General features: G+C 38.4%; 1 pseudogene; it reads right to left on the reverse strand.

Moving 5' to 3' along the window:
• Positions 1–233: 233 nt before the first annotated feature.
• Positions 234–19,239, reverse strand: part of LOC120285039 — a 74,706-nt pseudogene continuing 55,700 nt past the window's right edge.

Here is a 19,239-nt window from a genome sequence, read left to right on the forward strand (position 1 = left end):
TGGATTTATTTTGTATTTTGGAATTTCTGCCTTTTAAAAGCCGACCTATTGTAGCTACACAAAAAGAAAAGTTATAACAGATGGCGGTAGTAGGAAACCGAGCAAATTCCAGGCTGTCGTTTGGGGAGCACCTTTCGAAGCTAACAGAAAGGGTGACAACTTTGGCGATCGCGCTATCGAGTCTTGCTGAGTGCGTCGTCTGCAAGACGCTTTTAAGAAAAACAATATAAGCATAAAGTTTTATCTTCAAGGAGTTTCACATTTATTTTTATAAGATGTACCTCTACATTTTACATATTATAAATCTTTAGGCTTATAAACTGAATACAATTAAATATTAATTAGACCCGTTAGAAGTTTTCGTTGAGCAGTTCGCACCAAAAATATACATGGATTTGTTGACGTCTCTTTCACTGCCATATATTTTTCCAGCTTTTTTAGCCATTGATCCCAAGAGGTCTTGAGAAATTTTGTGTGCCGATCTTAGGGAAGATGACCATTCTTTTAATCCTATTTCATCCTAAAAAAAATATTGTATCTGCTTAAACGGTAAGAAAGAAAAGTAGTTATTTAGCTTACTGAGTTTGTCAAAATGATTCTGCCATCACGGGTTCCATCATTAATGCGAATTTGAATGCAATTCTCGTTTTTGTGCAGAATGAAATCCGATGATATATCTTCTACTTGGTCCATAAAAATTAGTTCTGGTTTATTATTTCCACTTTCCGAATGTAGCTCCAGCCTAAATGAAAAAGAATTTACTTAAAAAGAATTTATAAAACAAGGTGTCCTTTGTCAAATGATGCACTAAACAGTTTTCAAATTGTCTGTGCTCACAGTTACAAATTTTAAAGATCTGACGTATTAACGCTTTACCAAATGCCTCAGAAAAATATTTATGTCGCGGTTTACGTATCAATTACCAACAATAACAAACAACATTAAGGTATGCAAAATATTTAATTATTTTATTTATCATATAAATGATACATCAACGTTGCATGTAAAATTATTACATTAAAATTAGGACTTGATTAAGTTGAGCATGCATAATTGTGGAAATATAATGCACTATATATGGCTATTGTCAGGTCAAACTCAATACCAATAGCAATACTCAATAGCATTCGTCGGAACCGAATTTTTGAAATATGGAACTAACTTAGAATGTCCAGTGGACGTTGATCTTGGCCAATCCGGCTAATATTGTATCACGAGGAGCAACTACATCAGGATTCAAAGCATTTCCGTGGTCTTTAAACCATACATTTTGATGCAGTCATCTGCAACTTTGACAACTTCACCTCAAATCAAGGACATTTATGCGGACATTTATTGACAGTTGTTATTTGAAAATTAACAAAATCCGCTTGGAATGCTGGATTGTAAACGCTATAGATTTACCTTGTCGTATCATACACCCCTGTATGTCGTATGTTCACATAAGCACAAACTGGAAAACGGTTAAAGGGATCATTACCTGTTATACGGCAGCTTCCACAACAACCACACAAAAAAAGGGGCGGCGGAAACTCTTGTGGAGCAATCAACACAAACATACAAATTAGAGGAGAGGGTCTTAAAGTCTTATTTCGTCGTCTTTATTTTCATGGCAATGCTTTCAATTAATATACGGGGTTCATTATCTGTCGACCAAAGCATTTCTCGCACAATCGAAGAGAATAGTTTCATGGCGATCCTCCAAATGTTTTGGATGAAAAGGGTCAGCCGACTCCTAAAGCGAGCTACCAGGACGTACCGACTACAAAAGCGCGCTACCAAGACGAACAAAGTGGAAGAAACCAACACTAGAGTGGGCGCAACTGTCCTCATTCATGACGATAATCTTGCGCCTTACAATGAAGATCGGGCTAATCGATAGCGAACAATTATCCGAGTGGGCCACAATTAACCAGAAATGTATTATGCTGTCGACCTGTTGGTAAAACTTATTACACCTACTATTAACCTCGTTGTTTTTGAAATGTTTAATTGACTCTGTTATCCTTGTGTTCATATTTAGTAAGCTTCTCTGTGTTAATAAAGTCAGTTCGTTATGGACTTTGTCAAGCAGAACACAGAACCACCATGTTGTTATAAGGATTTACACCGTCCAGACTGATGTCTCATCCACCCCAAAAAAGATGTGTGCCCTAAACAGCAATAATCGTGATAATATTGGGTTGCCCAAGAAGTAATTGCGGATTTTTTAAAAGAAAGTAAATGCATTTTCATAAAACTTAAAATGAACTTTAATCAAATATATAATTGCCATTTTGTTCTTGGATTCAAGCGATAATGTTAAAATCTCTCTCTATTAATATCGTCTGCTTTCAAAACAAATGCCGCCAGGCTTGACCAGAGAAATATGACTTAGGTATGTGATACAATGGTGCACAGTTAGTACGCTGGTTTTATCGGCCGAACAAGGGATAACCTGTCTAAAGGCCCAAATCTAAAAAACTGTTGTGAAGAGGACTCAACAGCTGATCAGCTGTCGATCGCAGCAAAGCAATAATGCTTGTCTAGCGATTTCGAACGATTTGTTTTTATTGGTTTTAGCGAGCGAGGTTCTTCATCGATGCGATATGTTTCTCATTTTATTATTTGTCTTAAGTCACGTAGACGCCAGCAATCCCTAAAGATAACAAATTTGTAGACAGTTAAACTGTGCCGCACCTCAACCGTGCAGAAATATGTGCGTTAGCTAAGCTTCCCTCTCTCAAGTGCCCTCTAGTACTCTCGCACCTACACTTTGACTTAGCGTTCCGCTGTTCGCTCTACATATAAGTAGTCGCTCATTATTATTTGCAATGATAGTCATTATTCATAATAATATCAAAACCCGGGAAAGATCGCAGAATTCCTTCATGTTACAGACCAATAAGTTTATTATCATGCCTTTCCAAACTGTTCGAAAAATCTTCTATCCCAGTCGATTATTTTGCCTTCAACGAAAATCATGGAACATGGAAAGCGATCTAACAGAGTAACATCAGAAATTCGTACAGCCTTCGAGAATAGTGAATATTGCTGCGCGAATTCGATGGTTATTAAGCCTTTGACTGCGTCTGGCTCAAAGGTCTCAATCATAAAATTAAACAAGACAAAATGCTACAGTCGAGTTCCCCGAGTTCTTATTTGTCGTGATGTTGATTGTCCGAATTGGCTAGTCGGTTTATATTCTCTGTTCCAAGCAGATTCCCTAATCTTAAATCATTGTCGACCTGACAACGAGTTGCCTGACCCCCATAGCGGATCATGTTCTAACTAAAATAGACTTTATACTATTATCTGTAATCTCGACTCTCTGCCGCTCTTTAAAAAACAATTCCAACTTTTTTAAACTCATAATTAGATCATACTAATATTTATATTTATTATATTTATTTTGTCATTTCTATACACTTTTCTATATCGCGACTATCTTCTCGCGAATCGATTTGTGCGATACACGGCAACGCCTCTCGGACGGTTTGGCGAGAGGTGTCCGTGGACTCGCGCGTAAATTGATTTTTCCCTATGCTTTGACTGCGATTTTTTATTTTCTCAGAAGCAAATTCAATTGTTCAGCTTACAATGTCGAGCGCCGCCTAACAAGTGGGCCGGGTCTCGCAGCCACCAGAAATTGTTATTTGTAAACATGCCAATTTTGGAGACGCAGTAAAACTTTACAGCTTCTTCTTCGTTAGCTAAGCTCCTCTTAACCTTGGACTCTCGCGCTTGCACATTTGGCTTAGCGTTCTGTTCGCTCTGCAATTATCTTGCTCATATCACTCGCTTTCGTGCCTTTTGCATATACGCAGCGATGCAGACCCCGAACCCGACGTGATTTGTGCATAAACAATATATAGTGCAAATCATACAAAGCTGTTTACAACTTTAACTTTAATTAATTCGCTGTTGCTGCTGAGTGCTTTGTTGAACAACACATTGTGTCTGCAATATTAAAGGCAGTTAAAAGCGGGTTAAAAAAGGCAAAAGTTTTTTTTGCAAATCAAAAGAATATTACAAGCCTAAGAAAAATGTGAAAAAATGTTTGAAAACATATCAACACATTTTTAAAAACCGACGCAGGCTCTGTAGAAAATTAAGTTATCTACGCGCCAGGCAATCAGGTGGGAAATAACAAAACATCTGACTTGCGTAGGTCCGCTCTTTTTGCAACATATCTTAGCTATTCAACTTGTGTGGGAATCTTGGCCTCGCCTTTACCTCACAGCCAGGGGAAACGCTTGATTCTGACTAAGAACCCTCTGCATTGCCTGGATCTTAGTAAAGATGTTGTGCTTTGAAGAGCCTTTCTTGGAAAATCTCACTAAAGGATTCGCACAGCAATCTAGCTCAGGTGCCTCGCTTTCACCCTCTGTTGACCAAGATGGCCTTCGTCGAGTATATGATCAGCTAGAGAATTCTTCGATGGAAAACAATCAACGTGCTAAAGGATCATACAGCAGCAGGATCGACAGGGCGAGCAGCGAATGAGCTGCGTCTGCTACCCTTTAAAATTGCTATATAAACCTCGGGTTTTCATTGCCAAAGTGATTTGTGCATAAACAATTAATACTGCAAATCTTGCAAAGCTGTCCGCATTATTCAGTCAAAGTAAAAAGCAGTGAACATTGATAGGAACTTCTAGGGTTACGCAAGATTGGATATACATAAAAAATCAGAATTGTGCTCGTAAATAGCCAAATTACGGAAGCTGGTATAATTATAAATAATATTTAGTGAATACAGCATTAAAATATGAAAGAATCCTATAGTCGAGTTCCCCGACTTCTTATTCGTAGTGATGTTGATAGTCCCGAATTGGTAATTAATTAATTAAACAATTAATTCTAATTTTTTAACTCATGATTAGATCTTTCTAATATTTATTATATTTTTCCATCGATTCTATACTCTTTTCTATATCGCGTCTATCCTCTTGCAAATCCTAAGCCTTACAACAAACCATAAATACAAGTGAAACTCACACATAGCTAAACTTAAAACCGCAGAAGCAAGCGCTTCCGACTATATAAAGTACATATACTCCTGATCAGGATCAATAGCCGAGTCAATCTAGCCATGTCCGTATAAGCGTCGAGATGTCTGGAACTATAAAAGCTAGAGGGTTGAGATTCAGCATACAGATTCCAGGGACAAGACACAGCACAAGTTTGTTGACTCATGTTGCCAGACCTACTCTAACGTTCACAAACCGCCCAAAACTGGCACGCACACACTTATAAAAAACGTGTTAAATTTTTTATCGATTTGCAAAAAATGTTTATAAATAGTGCAATAGTGATTATAGTAAGCGCAATGGTAACAAAATGAGAGGGAAATTGTGACTAAGGAGTTTTCTTTATTTTGGGCCGCGTTGCTGATTTGTATTCTGTCAATGGAGATAGACTGAAAAAGACAAAAAACACTTATATAGTTGGACTTGCTTGAACCGCGTAATCTTCACCTAAATTATTTTGTGGCGCTATTAGATTTCGAAATTCTTACTGTTAAATGGACAGTCATCAATAGCTAGATCGCCTGAGTGCTTCCGATTAAAAATACTCTACAGGTTCGAAAACGTTTTCTTAAAACATTTTTACAAATTTGGTAAAGGGGTAACAAGAATTTGCAAGCTGAATTCTAAAGTTTGTTTTATATATATTATTTGCAGAGATTTTGACGCATAACTTAAGTATAACAGCTATATGATTGGTTCTGGTTAAGATTGAATTTTATCAATGTGATAACGTTTTTGATTACAATATTTTTCTTCATACATACCTATTTGGATATAACTTGGCATATTTTGTTTGCCATAAAGATGCAAAAGAGCCCCCAAGCTTTTTTATGTACCCATGTAATATACAATCGGATTCCTTTTCATCTGCATCGAAGTGCTGCTTTTGCTTTAATTTTCTTTTTTGTTCTAGTTTATCTGTCTCAGTGTTGACTGTATCAAATACTGTTTCAGAAACTTCCTGTTGCCACCTACAAGTAGATAAAGAGAACAAGAAATACAATTAATTCTTTTGAGAATTTTTGTGCTAAGGGTAATAATTTATGGATAACATATTATTAAATTGTGATTAAAGGTTAACAAATGAAGATTTTGATATCAATGTAAATATGATGAAATTAGTTAATAACTGCACCTATGAATCTATATTCTAAAATACATTGCCTAATAATAAGCACTATGTTTGTGGGAAAAACCAAAAACTCAGGTATTCTTAAAAATTCAACCTAGCGTGGGATACACAATTTTAAAATCAACGTTACATTTTTAGTTTACCTGGCCTGAAAGCTGTCTGTTATAGAAAAATAATGTCCCTGTTGCAAAGTTACTTAATACGTTTATAATTTCTGAACCATCTGACAAACTTGTGGTTTGTATTTAATAAATCGTTGTTATCTGTATTTACAAAATTTAACCGAGTCATTATATGTATATGTTATATGTCATTATATTATATGTTATTACAATCCAAAATTATTACCTGAATGTAATATTAGCATGTACACTAGTGGGCATAAGTATTTAGACACCATTAGCTTGCAACTGCCGGGCTATGCTTTTCATAGTACAGTCAAATAAATAAGTTAACTATTGATGATAAAACAAAGAGTGCCATTACAGTTACACGCGAGAGGTATGTTTTGCTTTTTACGTTTTTAATTTTCCTTCTGCTGATAAAAAAGGTAGACAGACAACAATTTATGCGGTGGCAAAAGTATTTAGACATCACATTTAATTAGTTCGCATTGATCTGTTGTTCAAAGAATATCAAATTTTTGACTTTTTTAGATCATTTGAACATTTGTTCTTGATAACCTGTTACTACCTACATTTATTTCATTCATAAATTTGTTAAACATTGAAAAACCAAAGGAACTGAGCGTATTTATAAAAAATTAAAGAATAATAATTAAGTATAACTCTGGTATTTCGGTACAAAATAACATTGATTTATACAAAATTCCACGGGCAACGGTGTATTACCAAATAAATAAATATAAAAAAAATCACACAACCAAAAACAAAAACAAAACAAAACAACTCAAAAGGACGATGGGTATATTTTACTGATGTTTAAGCAGAATGTTCTACAAACTCCCCGATCGGTTGCCAAAGAACTAAAAGGAGCAGAAATCGATATCAGTGAAAGAAAAGTTCGCAGACCTCTTAAGGAAGCCGATTTTTGAACATATTTTAGCAAAGTTATACCACTAATAACTCCACGAAATGAGTTAAAGCGCCTCGACTTTGCCAAAAAATATGTTGGTCAGCCTGCATCATTCTGGAACAATGTTTTGTGGAGCGATGAAAATTCTTTTGAGTTTCACTGCTAAGTTTCACCGAAGCAATATCGAAGCAATACCGAACCATGAATCAAAGAAAATATTTAGATGTCCTTAATAATCATGCATTCCCCTTTGGTGATAAATTGATTGGAGAGTCCTTCATACTCCAGTAGGATAATGCTCCCTGTCATAAGGCCAAACTGATTACGAAGTTTCTGAAAGATGTTGGCGTAAACACATTGGATTGGCCACCTCAAAGTCCAGACCACGACATAATAGAAAACCTCTGGTCATATTTAAAAAGAAAAAGGCGTGAAAACTTATCTAGAAGTCGCGAAGAAACGATTTTAGAAATTCAAACCTTATGGAAGGATATTTCAATAGATTATATCCACAGCTTGGTACAGTCAGTGGTACAACGTCTTCAAAAGGTGATAGACGCTAAGGGAGGGTATATATTTTATTAATTTGTCATAATTTTTTAGTTGACTTTTTTTTCAATTTATAACATTTAAAATAATTAAGCCACTGCTAATTTGTAAAAAAGTAATTTTTGTTAAATCAACAATGAAGTTATCCATATGTTTATGATATCTAATTTAACTACGATAGTCTACCTATTTACTAAAATTATTAACAATTTTGCTTTAAGTAAACAATGAGTTACAAACAAATATATTGAATATATTTCTTGTCCAAATACTTATGCCCACTAGTGTATGCTGGTGTTCTATAACGGGTAATGGGTAAAACCCATTTAAATGAAAATGTCTTGCCATTAACAAGAAAACGTTGTTCTGATCTATTTGCAGCCATTATATATTTATTACGCATTTATGTCAAAACAGATTTTTGAAAAAGGCATGTATAAAATAATTAATTTACGATTTGCGAGTCCCGGACTTTAATCAGCAAGGTTAAATATTCTTCCACCGTGACCAAAACATTTGCTGCATGAAGGCGATGCGCTTCGAGCCATTCACATTTGGCTCTATAAACGACGAAGACGATTAAGTTAAACATCAAGCTAAAACATCAAGATTAGATCGAGTCTAATGGTCGAGATTTAAATGACGCCGATATGTGGCAAGGAAGGGTATTCGGAGGTATGTATATCGGAGGTCAAAACTAATAATAAACCTATTACTGGCCCTAAAAAAGGTAGTCATTCGAGCTCGTTTAGAAACTTTCTAAATGTTTGTTGAAGCTTATCGATCAGCCTCACACAAAAAACGGATAAGTCAAACGAAACTAATTTTGAGCTTGATAAGGAATCCACTAGACGGGCCACTTTATTGCATATTGCAGTCATCTTGCACTTTAAAAATGTCACCCTGTGTGCGTCAGCGGTAACGTTTCCAGAATTTTCAGCAACCATGGGAATGGCTAACAACAACCCGACAAAACAGCTACTCGAAATTCGGCAATAGAGGGAAGATGAGCGGAATGAAAATAAGCTGCAGCAGTCCATTCCTTGACCAAGTAAGCTCCGAAATATACCTCTTTATGTATGCAATCTTGGGGGAATTACTTTTAATTTTGTAACGAACTGATTTTGTTGGTCTGCTCACTACTAGATACGTGCGGATAGCTTAGTAGATTTTGTGTGTTCGTCCCACCAATATATTAAATGTTAACAACCGGTTAACAATAACAGCACTTTGCAGTTCTCGTTTCGTTGATCTACACTTTGAGTGAATTTTCTCCGATTGGGTGATGCTCCCCTGCCGCGCATGTTGGGTGCCAAGGAGATGCGCTGTTAGGCTTGACAAGCGTCACCGTACCCAGACTAGGGTAACCGGGTGCTGGGCTCTCAAGGCCAACGCCGCGCTAGTCGATACTGTGTGTCTTTCGCTCTGTCATGGCCTGTCCTGCCAGATGACCGTTCAGTTTCCACAAAATTTCTGTGCAATCGGCCCATACAAACGCAAACGGTCTTATTTGCTTGGTCTCACCCCCGATCACCAAATCCTCTTTCTCCAAGCTCCGTTCCTCCAAACTCTCGTTCGTTCCCACTACCGTTACTATGGACTGACATGTTGCGTAACTGGCAATATGCAGGCCTTCCTTCCGCAGTTGACATCAGCATTTGTGCTGTTAATCCTCACAATGTTCACTCCATTTAACCCGTTTTAAATGTTGGAGACAAACAGTTGAGAAAAATCCATTACTCGTAGAGAAGGGTATACTAGAATCGTTGAAAACTATGTAACAGGTAGAAAGAAGCGTTTCCGACTATATAAAATATGTATATTCTTGATCAGGATCAATAGCCGGTCGATATAGCTATGTCCGTATGATCCCAGGAACTGTAAAAGATATAAGGATAAGATTTAGCATACAGATTCTAGAGACAATGACAAAGCCAAAAGGAAGACAGTCATCTTCCCAACATATTCATCATAAATTTTCAAGTGAAAATGCTTCCTTACGAGGAAGACCTGGAGATCATACCGGCGAGATCAACCGGCAATATACCAGTGACAGCGGCGAGGGACCCCCTCTGCAGCAACCGAACTATATTATTTGGCGCCTAAATGTGAGGCCCACACTACACTGAATTATGTAAGTGAGGTACTCAACCCAAATTTACCTCCAAGCTGCATAATTAAAATATTTAAATATCTTTGCGGTTAAATAAAACTAAAATAAAAATGTACACTGCATTTTCATAACAATTAAAAAATCTGTGTGTTTTGTGCCGCTGCGCTGAAGAAATATTTAATTTTAAATATTGATTGACCTGGTGATGTGCATTTTATTCCAGTCTCGTGAATTACTTGAACACTGTCGCAAATTGACTTTGGGGTTTATATTTTATTGTGTGCATTTAATTCCACATTCGCATATGTCTGGACACTGTCGTTTTATTTGAACTTGAATTCTCTGCATTAGCTGCACAGCCGACTCGTCCTTTTTTATCGTTGCCCCGCTCCCCTTTGTTACACGAAACAGCAGCGCATGTATTGCTGCGGCAATTTTTTTGTCTTTCATATCTCTCTTTGTCTTTCCTGTTACGTTTTTTTGTCATTTATATATTTCTTTGGCTTAGCGGATGCCCGTTCCCCCTCACCTTACCGTTGCTGGACGAAGCAACGGCTTCGCTCAACGAGCCCTCGACCAATGTTATTAGAACGCCGACTCAGAATCGCGACCCCTCGCCGTACTGTGTACCCTATGGGCAAGACTGCTTGAGTATTTCTATACTCAGCTCCTCATGAGCAATTCATTCCGACAGTATAGGAATTAGAAACAATACGCCAGCAATGAGAGGTTCTTATGTTAACACCCACAACCAATAAACTGTCTTTTGGAGCGGAACAAACAGTTATTACGGCACTGCAAGAACAAGCTGCAGAAAGCCGTCGCAGAGAAACAGAACTGCGCCAAAATTTTGAAGAGCTTTCCAACCGAGTCGCGGCGGTACAGGTTAATCCTGCCCAGGTAGCAGCGCCTCCGATCAACTCGATTTCGGCCGATACACATTATCGAGCAAGAGCTAGGCACCCTTAGACAGGGAGACAGAGGTTAAGAAAAAACTCACCTTGCTCACCAACTAGGTGACTATGTCATACGAAGCGTCGTCAGCAACGGGTTTGTGCGAGAAGTTCCGGGATGACGCCTTGCGCGTTTTCGTCTCGGGACTCAGGCGCTACCTCAGGAATGTGCTATTTACGGCAAAGCCGAAAGACATGCCATTAGCGCTCGTCCTGGCGCAGGAAGTTGAATCCAACCACGAAAGATATACCTTCGCAACTTCATTTGCAAGAAGCCGGAAAGATAGGGACCCCAGACAGTATCCCAACGTGCAGGAGCGCCAACAAGCCCCTCCACAAGCCAACTCGCAGGGAAGGGCCAGGAAGAACCCACACTTACTTGGCAGCACAGGGCACAAGTGCACTTTGCTCCAAGAAGCGACAGTGTGGCTCGAGGAAGCACACCGGAACCTATGGACGGAACGGAACGTTGGACGGTATGCGGTTAAAGAAATAAACATCTTTACCGACCACCAACCTTTGACGTTTGCGGTATTGGAATCAAATCCGAACTCCAAGACTAAGAGATGGAAAGCACAAGCCCGGAACGTCGTTGCAGATGCCTTCTCGAGACAACAACTCAACGTTGTTGGAGACCAGGAACAAGAATCGTGCGCGTCCACGGTTCACAGCGAACTTTCGCTTACACAAACGATCAAGTCCACGGACAAACCCGTGAATTCAGAACCAAATAATTTTAGAAGAGGCCCTTGGAAACTCACTTTTATACTGTTTGTGAATAAGAGGCGCCACTCGATCAACACCATTATCCCTAATAGTGTGAATGCCTTCCACTGTGATCTTCTCACGCTGGCACAAATCCAGGACGAAGTGGTTCGACAATTTCCGGCTACAATATTCTGTTATTGTAAAAAAAGAGTCACCGACTCAGTCGATTCAGTCTAGAACCATTTGAAAGCACCCCTCCTCCCATGAGTTGTAAGATGAATTTCCCCAAAGCCAAAGCCGTCTACTGCGACAATGAGCCATCATTGAAATCGCAAACAATAGTGGCTATGCTGGAAAACCAATTAGGCGTCAGCATCTCGAATGCAGCGCCCGTCCATAGCGTCTCCAACGGACAGGGGGAACGCTTCCACAGCACGTTGATCGAACGATGTTGATCGTGCTGGCCACAGCCAGATATAACAAGTCTATCCACCCTGTCATTAACAAGAAACCGGACGAGGTCACGCGGGTAGATCCGGACGATCCACGGACGATCGGCGGAACAGAGTATTTCAGGTCGGCGATAAAGTCCTAGTAAAGTCAAACAGGCGACTAGGAGAGGAGAGAACCATCGAGGCAGACTCGGTGACCGCAGTCCTAATTAAAGGGAGGGTGGTCCACAAGGACAAGATCAGGTAACCCGAGCAGAGCCCAGTTGCGGTTCCCTCGGAGTTTTTGTATTTTCATTTTTCATAGCCACTTGGCGTAATATTTTTAGTATAATCAAATTTCCTACATCTTCACTTGGTGGTGGTCAACTGCTTACTGAGGCACGACTAATTAATGCACATAATAGTTAAATTGATACCAAAACACAAGTTCGAATTAACGAACTCACCGACACAGTCAATCAACTTTTAAAAGTTTCTAAAAGTGCACAAATTGATAAAGGCCATCTTTAAGAAATACTATTAACTCGCAATAGAATCATTTTTATGGAACAACAGAACCTTTTGTTAACAATTACACTCGCAAAAATCAACGTTATGCCAAGCTTCCTAGATCAGCCCTTCCTAGAGGAGCCCACTAACACCCCCATAAGGAATATTTTGTCCGTTGCGTCCGTGAAAGTCCTACAATCGCTTAACATTTTGCATATCATAATAAAATTCCCCCAAGACCACAATGGCCTAAGATCACCGTCCTTCCAGTGGCACAATATGATGCGATGTTGAGGTTAGAGGATAATTTGGTGCCGGAGTGCAACGGAGAAATCCGCAACACGAAGAACTGCTCCATATCACCCGGGGCGACGTTCTGCCAGTTATTTTCGGTGAGCTCGAGCCCCCAAGAACTCCACGCTGGAGTCAAAGACACTAGAATAACAAGATGCGTAACGGCCATACATTGGTTTGGCACTATGCAGCGACGGCCAAAATTGCTCTCTGTCCGCTCGCTTACGCTGAGAGCGTAAGAAATCTAAAAATAAAATTTGCTTCCTTGTGTGAGTAAAAACAAAAGACGAAAACGTGTATATGTGTGAGTACTTGTGCTAGAAGACGACTTTCGGGCCGAAATCAATTCTGATCGAAGAAACGAATTTACATGTTTGGAGTTTTGCCAAATATAAAATTGGAATATAACAAAAAAAAAAAAATGAAACTGAAAAACAACTGAATATAATGCGCATTTTAAATAATAAAAATTGATCATTTACATAAATCATATTAAGTCATATGACTTAATAAATAGACTAAATATTTAAAGCAAATTCAAAGGAAATTATTATAACTACTGTAATTAAAAGATAAATTTTCCAAAAATAACACATTACATTGAGAAATAAATATTTCATAAAAATAATACGTAGTAGTAAATAAATAAATAAAATTATGAAAACTGTTTATTCCAAAAGTCATATCTTGAGGCACGAAGTGCGGACACAAGCACTCAACAATCATTGCCTTATTAATTTTTCACACGTCGTAAGCTGAATGCTCTAATGACATATATTCTAATATAAAGTAATTTTTGAAATTTGTTTTCGTGATATTATGATTCCGGCTATTACTATCTCTAAGCTTTATTTAAATAATAATAACGTTAAGGCAATGCAAAACAAGAATTTTTCGCATGGTGCCAATTGATCAAAAGTAATATAGATTTAATGTCAAAGAACTTCTATGGTGAAGGGCATATTTTGTGAAATTTACAATGCATGAGCATACGTGTGCACACATACAGTTGTCTGGTATCACTGTATGCGTAGAAAAGAGCTCTCGCTCTGGAACAAAAATTCGAGAGAGCCTGGAGCCACCTCTAGAGCCGCGGCGAAAAAATCGTGTGCCAAAAAACGTATGGCGTTACGCACCTTATTATTCTAGTGTCTTTGCTGGAGTCATGGCACATTGCGACACACAACAGAGCGACCTACATCCGATCACGTCGATGGATACCGACTAAGTTATAGCGCTCATAGCGGGAGCAATTTTATGCGCCCTTTTCTGCTTCGGCCTAACCTGCCAGCGAGCCACGAGGGCCAAAAAATCCGCAGCCCAACTAAAGGAAGTCCTTGCCCAAAAAGGGTCGGCCGAGGGCGGCTTTAATCTTGAGGGAGGCGTAGTTAACTAAGTTAACCGGGCCGATCGATCGTCCGCTCACGTCACCGGTCAAAGCTCGCACAATGCCGGCAAAAGCATTGGCAGAGCCCGCTATGAGGCTTTTTCTATGTTAGCTTTTAAGTCAGTTCGTTTAGGGCAATCCAATAATAAAGGGCAGAAGCTCATAAAACCAAGTCCGGCAATCTGTCGTTATCATTATAAACTATCATAGCTATCTGAGACCCTAGGCCAGAAGCCAAAAGGAAGAGAGCCATCTTCACAACATAATCATCATAAATCTTCAAGTGAATTCACTACCCCTCCTTCCGTACGAGAAACACCTGGAGATCATCGACCAACCGGCAATAAACATGCAGCCCCGAACTATATTAATTTGCATACATTTTGTTTTGAAAGTGCTCCAGAAACTTTCCAACGCTTCATGAACTTTGTCATAAAAACCTCATTAACAAAATTGCCTTGTATAGTTAGATAATGTTAACTACACAGCATCTGCCAGAGGACACTTAGAATCACTGTTGAACTTTTAACCTTTTTTATTAGCTAATATAATTTATTAGCTATGATTATGTTTTATTTGTTTATTTGAGCTAGATTTTGCATCGATGTGCATATGCATGAGTTACGAAGGCGAGAGTTGAGCGACTTAATTGAAGATCAAAAGCAGAACGCTAGGCCAAAGATGGAAGAGAGAGCGCGAGAGATAGAAGCTTAGATAATAAAAAATAATTGAACACTTTAGGTGCCCTAGAACTTAATTGTGTCTCATAAGTTGGCAAAAAACAAACATATGAATTAAGGCTAGGAACTGCTGGCGGCTTCGACACCCGACGCTCAATACAGGACTTTTTTAGAAACTCGACTAGGCAATTCTTAAGCTACAGTTAGGCAAATGTGAATTTTTGAAAAAAATTCACACTAAAAGTGAAGACTACTCAATAAAGAGAAAGTAAAAGCAATCATATTACTTCCCATTCCTAAAACATAAAACAAAATTAAATCATTCTTAGGACATTACCGCAAGCTCTTTCCAGATTTGCAGAAAAACCAAAACCCCTTATTGGTCCTGATTTTACAAAAGCATTTTAAGTTACTAATATTGCTAGTAAATTCGCCATAAGTGCCGTCCTATCACAAGACCATAAACCAATAAGTTTTGCAAGCAATTTATGGTATAATAGATATTTACATTCGTCCATATTTATATGGATATTTTTTTTAAATATGTACTAGGTCATCATCAACGACTTTTCATTAAAGAACTTAATATGAAACAAGAGAAAATGCTATAGTAGAGTTCCCCAACTATGAGATAAGCGTTACTCAGCTAGTGTGAATGTGCAGGCGAAATTTGATCATTTTTCTGGGATATTTATTGGCGAATAAAAAAAGAAATATTTAAAAATTCTTCCAAAGTGACCGGTTCGGCGTCTTTAGGACGTTAGAGTGGGCGTGGGATTTATCAAATCGATAGAAATTTACAAGACTAATAAAATTATGAGGAAATATCTAAAAATGGTTAAAAAATGTGGTCGTGGCAGTTTTGGGCGTAATTATCGGCGTGGCACTCAGTATTTCCGCACGCCGATAGAAATTTCAAAGACTAATAAAATTATAAAAAAAAATCTAAAAATATATTTCAAAAATGTGGGCGTGGCAGTTTTGTGCGGTTTGTGGGCGTTAGAATGGCCGTGGCAGCATGGGTCAACAAACTTGCGCTGGGTCTCTATAATCAGTATGCTAAATCTCAACCTTCTAGCTTATATTTAGTTGAATATTTAGTGAATACAAGAATGCTATAGTCATAACGGTTACTCAGCTTGTGTGAATGCGAACGCGAAATTTCATCATTTCTCTGGGATATCGATAGATATTGGGGAATAACATGAGAAAACATTTTAAAATTCTGCAAAAGTGTGGGTGTGACTGGCTTGGCGGCTTTAGTGCGTTAGAGTTGGGCGTGGCAAAAAGTTTTTTGGCAAATTATGAATAAATATCAAAACATTTTGCAAAAGTGTCAGTTTTTGTCGGTTTTAGTGCGTTAGAGTGGGCGTGGCAAAAAGATTTTTTGCAAACCGATATAAAAGACTAATATAAATGTGAAAAAATGTGTGAAAACATATCAACACATTTTTAAAAAGTGTGGGCGAGACAGTTTTATGCCGTTTAAGGGCGTCAAAGTGGGCGTGGCAACATGGGTCAACGCTGTGTCTTTGTCTCTAAAATCTGTGTGCTGAATCTAGCTTTTATAGAGTCTGAGATCTCGACGTTCATACGGACAGACAGACATATTTGATATAGTCGGAAACGCTTCTTTCTACCTGTTTTTTACGATTCTAGTATAGTAGTACTTCTCTACGGGTAACGGGTATAACAATGTTTAGAAACGTTAAAACCAATTAGCTTGCGCCCTAAAAAGACTCCCCTACTCGGAAAGAAGAAAAAATACAAAAATTGCTAGATGAATATTTAAAAGAGGGTATTATTCAACCTAGCGAACCAGAATATGCTTCACCAACCGTTTTAATCAAACAGAAAATAGGAGACATACGACCATGCATAGAATTTAGAAAATTAAACAAGGTGTTAATTAATAATTTAAAAAGCTTAAATTCATTAATCCTTTCTCAGATTAGCTCAAAACCAGACAATTTTTTTTTTTCGTACGACCTGTACACGGCCACACCTCCCGCCAACCGACCGAGGGGCGCTGCCGTTTATCGGCGCAATATAGAAAAGAGAACAAAAACGAAAAAATAAATATAATATAAAAAAGTGTAATAAATATTAATATTAGTAAGATTTAATTATGTATTAAAAAAGTTGGAATTGATTGCTTTAAGAGCGAAAGACAGTCAAGATTACAGATATAATAGGATAAAGTCTATTATAGTCAGGACATAATACTCTGTAAGGGTCATGCAACTCATAGTTTGATGTACAATAATTTAAGATAAGGGGTATATAGTTTTTAGTGAATCTACTTGGAACCGAGAAATTAAGCCGACTAATCAAGTCGGGACTCTCGACATCACCACGAATAAGCTTAAAAATAAAGTAACAAAAACAAATAAAAAATAAATAAGCTTACAAAATAAAGAATATAAAGTATTTAGGATTCATTGTAAATGGCCAATGCATTAGAGGTGATGATAAAGGCATATATGCCATAAAACATTTTTCAGTTCCAGACAGAATACAATCCGTTTAAAGTTTCCTAGGCTTATGCTCATATTTCCGTAGATTCTTAAAGATTTTTCAACATTGGCGAAACCATTATATGACCTTTTGAGAGAAGATGATTAATTTAAATTTGTAGAAAAGGAAATGAACTATTTTTAAACAGTTAAGGAAAAGATAGTGCAGGTACCGGTTTTAGCCGATTATAACTTTAATGACAAAATATAACAGCACTGTGATGCAAATGCTCTTGGTTTCGGTGCTGAGTTTTGTCAAAATAAAGAGGATAGAAAATTACACTCCATATTAAATTCTTCGAAGCGAACAAACGACACTGAAGCAAAATATCACCGTTTTGAACTGGAAACAATGGCAATCATTCACCCACAGCGAAGATTTAGATTAAGTTGTAAGAAAAACGCTTTAAAATCATTACTGATTTTAATTCTCTTACTTTAACGCTTAATAAGATTAACCTTAATCCGGTAATAGATAGAATAGTAAATTATTGATATTATAGTTAAAAATTAGAAATACACGGTTTAAAAATACATCGTTTATGTTTTTCTTATACAACTTTCGGTTTTACTCCACGCTTGCGACTGTCTCTATGAATTTCACAAAAGGAACGCCTTTTCTGTTCTCTCTTGTCTCCCTCCTTTATTCTGCTGTCGCTTTTCCTGTTGCTCTGCTGTCGCTTCTCCTGCTGATCTGCTTTTACTGCTGCTTCCCTTGTCGCGCTCGGATCCTGCTTTTCTTCCGCGAACAATACTTTCCTACATTCAGGCATTTCTGACTAATCATCTGTCCGAGATGACCAATCATCCTCGTTGTCCTGGATATACTGACACAACTTCATCTAATCGCAGCTGGTAAAAGTATTAGATGGTCCTTCAAAATCTGTTGCTTTCCGAACGTCGTATCTACCATTCCGCTTGAGCCTTGAAACTTCGTACGGTCCCTTATATTCTCCAGCCAACTTCTTTCCCGCAACGAACTGAGTCCGGCGTATGGCGACTATGTCTCCTACTTTATATTCGACTGCCGGTTTCCGCTTTCCGCTGTCCACAAGCTCCTTATTCAGCCCTCCGGCTGCCGTCGCTCCGCCTCCCAGCTGATCCATCTGCTCCTTGCGCTTGCGCAGTTGGACGTCGAACTCGGCCAACTTCTTCTCCTTGTCCTCGATCTCCTTGCGCTCGCCCACGGTGGCCTTGGCCTGGTGGTCGATCTGGTCGCGTACCTCCTCCACCTGCTTCTGCTGCACGTCGTTGGCGCCTGCTCCCGCAAGGGCAGCATGCTGCAGTTGTTGCAATTGCTGCTGCAACTGTTACTCCTGCTGCTGCAGCTGAAGTAGGTACTGCTCTTTTAGCTCTTTGTAGGACTTGCAACTGTAGAGAGAGTTCCTAAAATTACTCCTCATGTTTAGGGCGTCCACAACAAATCGGATCATCGAGCGTTCTTCAATGTTGCCAAGTGAAGCAATCTTTTCCATCTGCCGTACGAATTCGTGAAATGATTACTGCTTGCGTTTCTTCCGATCGCGGAAATGTTTGTGCACACATATTGTTGGATGAACTCCGTCTCCAGCAGCATACGCATTTCTGCATATTGGTGTCCGAACGTATAATCTAAAAACATCATTTTGGCACGAGCCTGCATTCAGCTCAAAATTATCAAACCAATTCTTCGCCGGTATGGACTCCTCGTCCAACTCCAGAATGATTTTCGCAAAGCTTTCCGCCGTCATCTAGCACCGTTGTTTCGTTCATCCCCCCATCTTAATAGCCAGCAGCTAAACTAAATCTATTAACGTTCTTGTGTTTTCCTCGATCGAACTTCTTTCAATTAAACCAGCTGCGCCACTTTGCTCACCACTTGCTGATATATACTCAACTTATAGTTTTGTTATAATAGTAAATTAATGATATTATACCATA

This window comes from Drosophila simulans, chromosome 3R, assembly GCF_016746395.2.
Source record: "Drosophila simulans strain w501 chromosome 3R, Prin_Dsim_3.1, whole genome shotgun sequence".
Classification (NCBI taxonomy): Eukaryota; Metazoa; Arthropoda; class Insecta; order Diptera; family Drosophilidae; genus Drosophila; species Drosophila simulans.